This window comes from Pinus tabuliformis, chromosome 5_1, assembly GCF_031772625.1.
Source record: "Pinus tabuliformis cultivar Carrire ecotype Pingquan chromosome 5_1, CPIR1, whole genome shotgun sequence".
NCBI lineage: Eukaryota > Viridiplantae > Streptophyta > Pinopsida > Pinales > Pinaceae > Pinus > Pinus tabuliformis.
In genome coordinates this window covers 493861190-493869374 of record NC_142305.1, presented here as the reverse complement: position 1 = coordinate 493869374, position 8185 = coordinate 493861190, and positions in this window count along the sequence as shown.

The window sequence follows — 8185 nt, the reverse complement described above, 5'->3', positions numbered from 1 at the left end:
TTCTTTGTTGCTTCCTAGGCCGAGAAGATTGGCCTCTTTTATTGTAATGAAACTTGGTTGTCTTCTTTTCCTTTTTAGCTCTTTTCTTGATCTTTCTTCTTCTGACCAATGGATCATCAATAGATAATCCATATTTACTACAAATAGATTTACTATCTGGCATCTTAGACAGTTTTTCAAGAGATTTGTTAACTTTTGAGCTAGTACATAAGCCAACCAAAGCTTTTGTTATATTAGAATAAATCTGTCCCCATGTGTAAGATTCAAATGGAATTTGAAAAACTTCTTGCAGGCAAATGTAATCAACAAACCTTGAAGGTAAGGCTGCTAGATATACCTGCTTCCAGAGAAGATTCTTTGAATCTATGCGTTGCATCTAGTCTTGATGGAAGTCTTCAAATTGGGACATCTTATTGCACTTTAAGTTCATTAGGATGACTTCATGTTTATCAGCCATCTCTGCTTCTGATCCGCACCAGTGTTCTACAATCATGGAAGTTAATGCTCCAATCATGTTATTCTGAACAGTCCCATCAGAATTGTGTATAATATTTCCTTGCTCGTCTTTGAGCAATTGTTCTTCCATCTTGGTTACTAGATCTAGAGAAGACTCAGTCTCCCACCATCTTAGTAATGTCCCGGTAAAGCATTGGATTATTGTCTTACAGGCTTCTATTTCATTTTTCCCTCTTAAGCACATTAGCTTATATTCAGTGAACATCATGTCCACCATTTTCCTGATTTGACCAACACTAAGGTTAAGGAATTTAGACTTCTGTGATCCATAACATTGTTTAGATAATCTTCGGCAAAATCACATAACCAATCTTTTGTCGACGCGTTTCGAACCAACCAGTGTGGTTCATCGTCAGGACAAGTTGAAGAACCAATCTGGCCTAGCTTGCTTAAATAGAGGTGCAGAGACTCCAGGGTTAAAATTACCAACGGCTAATTTTGACCAATGACCCTAGTCAAATTAGTTAAATTAATATTTACCTATTTTATTATAGTTTTTTGTAACTTTTTTTATAAAGGCGTTAATTAAAAATATAAATAATAAATAAGTCTAATATTAATTAATTAATAAGAGAGTTCTAAGTAGTACCCTATCTAATAATCTAACGGTTATATCGCATTTATTTATTTCTACAAAGTAATAAACCCTAATAGGTATGGTAAGAATGGTAATAAATTTTTAGAATATATTATTTCTATCTATTATTTACATATAAAGGTTTATTCCAAAATTAATTTTAATAAGTTATATATGCTTATTAAATGATATATAATTCCAAATAAATTGTTAACTCTTAATTCTACCTAGAATTTTGCTCCTTATGGTAAAATTCAAATTAGGGTTATTAAAGACCAAACCAATATATCGTAAATATCTATAAGACCCCATGGTTAAATACTTAATATTTTAAGTTTAAATATACTCACACTAATACTATTAATAAAATACCTTACCCATAAACCTACCTTAATAATCCATATTTAATTTTGATGATAAATCTTTAATATTATGATATTAAATATTAATACTATTAATCTATCGTAATGATATTAAATATTAATACTATGATGATAATACTATCATAATATACCCATAAACATACCTTAATAATCCATATTTAATTTAATATTACGATATTAAATACTATTAATATATCTTATTGATATTAAATATTAATACTATGATGATAATACTATTAATCTAACATAATATACCCATAAACCCACTTTAAAGATCTCTAATTAAGTTTGATGATAAATATTTCAATAAAATTAATTACTCGACATAAGCTAAAGGCCAACTCAATTCTAGGAAAATAATAGAATACTAATGAAATAAGGAAAATCAGAATTTAATCAAAAGACCGCCCAAAAGAATGAAAAACAGGTTAAGGCTAATTCACCAGGAAGCCCGAAAGAGTAAAATACACCAAAATAATAGGATAAACATGCCAAAAGAGAAACAAGGAGGACAGAAACCTAGAGACAAAACACAAAGGAGAATGAGGAGGCTAGGAAGACAGGGCTGGGACCCAGCAACGGCTAATCTTCCAGCCATCATCCCTATTAAGATTGCTCGGCCTTTTCTCAATCTCCAGGGCCTCTCTAAATTTGCGATGGTGAAACTGCGGAATCTTGGCAATGACTTGAGCCTCCTCTATGCAAACATGATGCATAGTCTTCCCTGCATGCTCAGCCAGGGCCGAGGACTTGGTCCTACCATGTCTTAAGTCAGCCGAATGCTCGCTGATCCGCTGATTGATAGAACGACCAGTTTCACCAATATAGGGGGTCCCACAGGAACAAGGAATGATATAGACACCCTTCATGCTCTTAGGGTCAACCGGGTCTTTTACAGACCTGAGGGAGCCACGGATAGTATTGAGAGGTCTAAAAGTTGCGGATACATCAACTTTTCCATTCTTTACGGGAATCAGGAAAAAATGTGTGAGAATCTAGGAGCTTACCTTTGCCTCTTAAATCTGGAGCAGAATATTTGTTGTACTGGCTTTCCAAGGGCTCGTATATAGGAAGTACTTCTGCTTCCTTTTCTTCTTCTTTAAATAGAGAAGCCAAGGAGATGTGTTCATCTGAACTGGAGGCTCCAGCTTTATCTTTCTGTGGAGATGCAACTTCTTTAGGAAATAGATGGGGAAACCTGTCAACAGGTTTGACAAGGTCTTGTATTTTTATACTCCTTTTGTGCATAAAGGAGGATGGAACAGGTTTATCTTCTTTTGATAAAGACATTTTATCAACTTTTCCTGCCAATTCATTTATTCTTCCTGAAGTAGAATCAAAATGTTCTACAAATTTTTCTTCTACATTTTCTAACTTCATCAGAGATTCTCTAACATAACCTCTGACAACCGATGTGGAATATTGTACATCATTGATTGATTTATTTTTATCATTAATAGAAACTTGAATAGTATTGAACTGTTCTTTCACTTCTGCAGATTTAGTTACATTCATCTGTAGCCCTGTGACAACTGTATTGGTCCAGTTTAGCTGTTCACTAGATTTTTGTATTCTGCCATCAATGCCTAAAGCATTGTCATCTTTTAACACTAGTGGAATGGCTTTAGCAGAATGCTGGCCTTCTCCTATGACTATTCCTTTGTAAGGAGGAAATGTGGTTGGAGTTTCAACCTTATCACCATTTAATGCTAACTAGAAATGTTTGGATGATGTAGTTTCAGTATCATCAGTCATCATGATTGTTTCTGACTGTTTCTTCTGAATCCATGAATAGAATGAAATCCAGGTATTAGTATCTTCCATGAACTGTTTCCATTCTTGAGACAGTCTGATCTTATCTTCAACAGAATGACTTAGACCAAATTCTTCAGCCCTTGGATGGGTAAATATGTCCCAATTGAGCATAACCTTCATCCATTTACGAACAATCTTGTGCTTTGGACATCCATCCATTAAGGTAAAGAATTTCTGCATTTCCATGACTGCAGGCTTCTTACAGTCATCTGGTATTTTGCCAAATCTTGAATCTGGAATTAAGCCATTGGCTTGCTCTAAGTATCCTAGCCCATATCTAGGCTTTGCTGGCCTCATTGTGCTAAATATTGCTATTAACCTTGGATCTTCATTTTCTAAAGTAGTTATCTCATTCATCATTAGAATATGCTCAAACTCATGGGGAAATGGAATATCTGAACACTTAGGATTTGGACAAGGATTTACAGAAGTAGATGGTGGAGCTTCTCCTGTCTTAGGATGATGATTCTTATGCATGACCATTTCAGCAAGATGGCTAAGATTTACAGAGCAATGGAATTCTGGACATTTTACTTCAAGTGAATAAAAATTTACTATTTTTGCAAACTCAAATAACGAAATATGTTTACAAGAATTTTAACTGGAGCTAGAACAAGCTGTATCTACAAATTCAGGGTTTCTGTACAGTGGTGAACTTTTTCACATTTGGTCTATTCTTCTCCTATCAATAGTTGATCTTCGAGGGAAAGAAAGAATAGCAGAAGAAGGTTCTTCTCTAATATCAGTAGAAGTAATTTTCTTTATGGCTGGAGGCTTGGGATTGGATACCACCCAGTGTTCAGGGAAGGTAAGATCTTCCCATCTTATAGTTTGGTGTTCAATCTTTTGATTTCTAGAATCTATTAACACCACTACACTTGCTTTTGAATCTTTGTTGGGGGCATGTATGACTACAAGATAGAGGGTGTTTGTATGATGGAAGCAACCCCTTGTTTGTATGGCAATATTGTGTCTCTTTTTGGCCATGTCAAACCCAGTTGTCTAGATTTGTAACTGAAGAATGCTTTCAATTGCTTCATCAAAAACATATACATAGAAATTAGGATAACAATTGAAATAAACAGAGCCATTTGACAGAGGAGCTACTATCCCACCTATCAATGAATCAGTGTATTTGTTATGGGTCAGATCTCGAATAGTGGCTAGAACAAATGTGTTTAGACCCTGATGCATTAAAGCATGAATCACAATGTGTATGCACCCCAAATGAAGATACTGAGTTTTTAGTCTTTTTTCCTCGGCCTGGAGTTGTTTGGAGTTTAAAAGAGGAATAGATTGTACACAATCAGAGTTTTCTTGAATCTGACCTAAACTTCCTTTAATAGAAATTCTGGTTGCAACTATTAAATGAAAAGCAGACAAGTCTGAATAGACTTCAGATGCATTTATACTGGGTAGCTACCATCTAGCAGAAGGCTGTGTTTCTTCATATTCTAATTCAGCAGAATTTAATACTCGACTAGATGCAGATGCAAACATATCCCTAAGGGGATTTTCTTCAGCAGAAGACTCTTTTTCTTCTAACTCTCAGAAAGAAATAGATTTTCTGTAAGGCTCCATTTATAATATATAGAGTGTTTTTCTTGAGTACTAACCTGAACCAAACGCTTTGGCTCTGATACCAATTTTACGCAGGGGCTTCAATGAAGCTTGCAACAGCAACACAACTGCTAGGCCTTGCTGAGTCTCTTCTTTGCTTTTGCCACTTATTCTGACTTATTTCAGCCAATCATATTTGAGATAAATAGAAATAAATTTAATTAAAAAATAATAAATTTAATTTCATAATGTTAAACTTTGGATAGATTTTAAATTATTTTAGTAAAAAAAAAACTAATAACAAGTCAATGAAAAATTGAATGCGTTATATCCTGCCAATGACATGTATAATAAACTCAAACAAAAAATCTCATTCATGGATAGCATAAGCTTTTACAAAAGAAAATCTTAAAAAATACTTTCTCATATTTATAATTAATATTTCTAATAATCTTATCTACCTAAATTACTATATTTCGTTTAAAAAAGAAAAATTGTTAACATAAATTTAACGAAATATCCAATAACATTAATAAAAATCACCTAATTTTTTATATTAAAAAATAAATATAAATATATAAATATATAAATATCTATATATATATATATATCTATATATATATATATATATATATATATATATATATATATATATATATATATATATATATATATGAGAGAGAGATAAATTAACTGCAACTTAAAAAAGTACTAAACAAAACCAAGTTAAATCTAAAACATGCATGAAGATAAAAATTATAAAACTACGCAATTATTAAAGACTAGTTTTGAATGAATCTTAATCATTTATTTATTTAATTGTAATCCAACTATTTTCTACGGGAGTTGTCTTTAGTGTGATTTAAACTAGTTTTTTTACTGTATATATGGATTCAGCACTCTCGAAAACCCCTAGGGCACTTCGATTACATAGGATTATCCATCAAGCTTGTGATTTCAATAAATTCCTCCCAGATTTTAGAGAAATTACACTAAAAAAACCCCACCATAAAAGCTTCCAAAAAAACACACTAAAAACAACTCCTTCTCTATGTGCCCATGTCATAGCCTATTAGCCATTCAATCTATTGTCAGGTGTAAACCAAACAAATTTAAAATCTAATTATAAAATAAGATTAACGTTCGACGTCGCGGAGTCTCACGTCGTGGTGGTAATGCTGGCAATCGAGGCCCTGTATCTCATTTTGCTCCTCAGAACATCACTCCTTTAGCCTCTGCCACCCTGTCCTCCCCGCCTTCTGATCATTCTCGGCCTTCTCTGAACAGTTCCTTTCAAACCACCCATTTTAAGTTCAGGAGCAGGCTCAATAAGCCTTTGATTTCTGCCAATATTACTGTAATTCTTACGGAGGAGGAAGATGCGCCCAGCAGTTCGGACAACATTTCCATGTCTCAGTCTCAGTCTCAGAATGCAAGCGGATTTCAGGGTGAGATTGCTGGGGTAGTGCTCAACGCTGATAATATGCAGAACGAAGGTGAAATCCCGGAAGCCCCTCAACCCCAGCCAGCGTCTTCTCAGGATCAAGTACTTGCTTGTGAACCGGTGCATTTTACAGAAGGCATTCTGAATCTAGTAATTCCTCCAGATGGCGGTGTTCTGGAAGCTGAAGATAATAAAATGGTCACATGGATTGGCTCTCCTAGCCAGGTAAATAAGGACGCGACCGACTCTCATACTCATGATTAAAGAATTCTGGTTCAAAGGCTCTGTCAGCATTCTCGTCTATGATCTGTCGTTCTCAGGTTATGCATCTATGGTTTTTGTTACATCTGCTCATGCCTCTGGCACTGCTTTTGGTATAAGCACGAATCGCTATAGTCTTCAGTTCAGAAACAATTATGGCCTAGCTAGCCTGGTTTTTTATTCTTTTTGTAATGGTGGCTTCAAAAGATTGTCTCTCAGCAAACGCAGAGCTGCCACTGGAGCTGTTATGTCAACTATAGGTCTGGTTAGCTTTTTGTCTTTTAGCATTCTTCAATTCTTGCTTCAAAGTCTTTCAATTATGTAAGGTGATTGAAGAAAGCTATATGTTTAAGTTTCTTTGGTGGAGGGCTGGCTTCGGCCCCTCAGAGGTCTAGACCTCTCTGTAAATATTTTTATCCTTTTTTAATAGAAATAGTCTTTACTCAGAAAAAAAATAAAAATAAAAAATAAAAAATAAAAATAAAATAAAATAAATAAATAAATAAAAATAAAAATACATATATATATATATATATAAATTAAACTAACTTAAAAAATAAAAACAATTTAACTTTTGGAATGCATATAATGATTCACTCGAGCAAAGGTCCTCGGAAAACACCTATGTGAAATAGTCTTCAGTTAACACGAGCCCGCAAGATTAGGTAAAGAGATAATCAATTAGATTATTAAATTCAATCAAGCCAATGAAGTGAAATCGACATATATAAGAGCACGGCATATGTTATTATATATATGATGTATAAACTAAAAAAATATTTTAATTAGAAATTGTTTAAATAACAAAAAGAAAAAAGTTCTGATTTTGATTTGTTTAAATTTGTTATTATAAAATTTATTTATGGATATTTTGTTAAAATGAATATTTTATTAGTACTTGTCGTCTCGACATGGGAATATAGTGATTGGAAATGAGCAATTTGGCATTATTTCCCCTGTTTATTAGTCCCTGCTGAACTATAAACAAAGTTTTTAGACGTATATTGTTTTATCATGTTATTTAGCCTCTTCCCGAGGTCCGAAACTAATTTGAAGCTAAAAGAATAAATTATAACAAACTAAAATTATAACTTTTTTGTTTGTTTGACCTTTAAAATACTACCTAAACTAATGTTAGGCATTAGTCTAGGGCATTAGATGTTAGCTCAGCTGAGGCTCAGGAACATGCTTGTATATAAACATATAAGCAACCGGACATAGCACCTCGCCGACTATGGCGGTTGCATCTGCTATAGTTGTATTTCATTCTGCCATCTGTCAGTACATGTGCCGTGGCGTGGACAGGCAGGTTAAGGTGGGCTGGAAACCTCACATCTTGAAGACCGACCTTAGCGAATTGGACACTCAAATCTGGTCACTGAAAAACTGTCTTGAAACTGTGCGCTCGCAAGAAGAAAAAGGCTACCAAACCACCTCTCCCTTCGGTCCTTTGGTCTAACGGCCTCAGTTATCTTGCCTCTGCTGGCCACGATTTCCTTGGGGGTTCTTGTTGTGCAGGCCTCTGTTGTTTCTGTCTATCTTTGTTGCTAGTGAGGTTGTCTCTATTGTTGCTGATGTTGCCTTTGCTGCTGGTGAGGTTGTCTCTACTGTTGTTGATGTTGCCTTTGT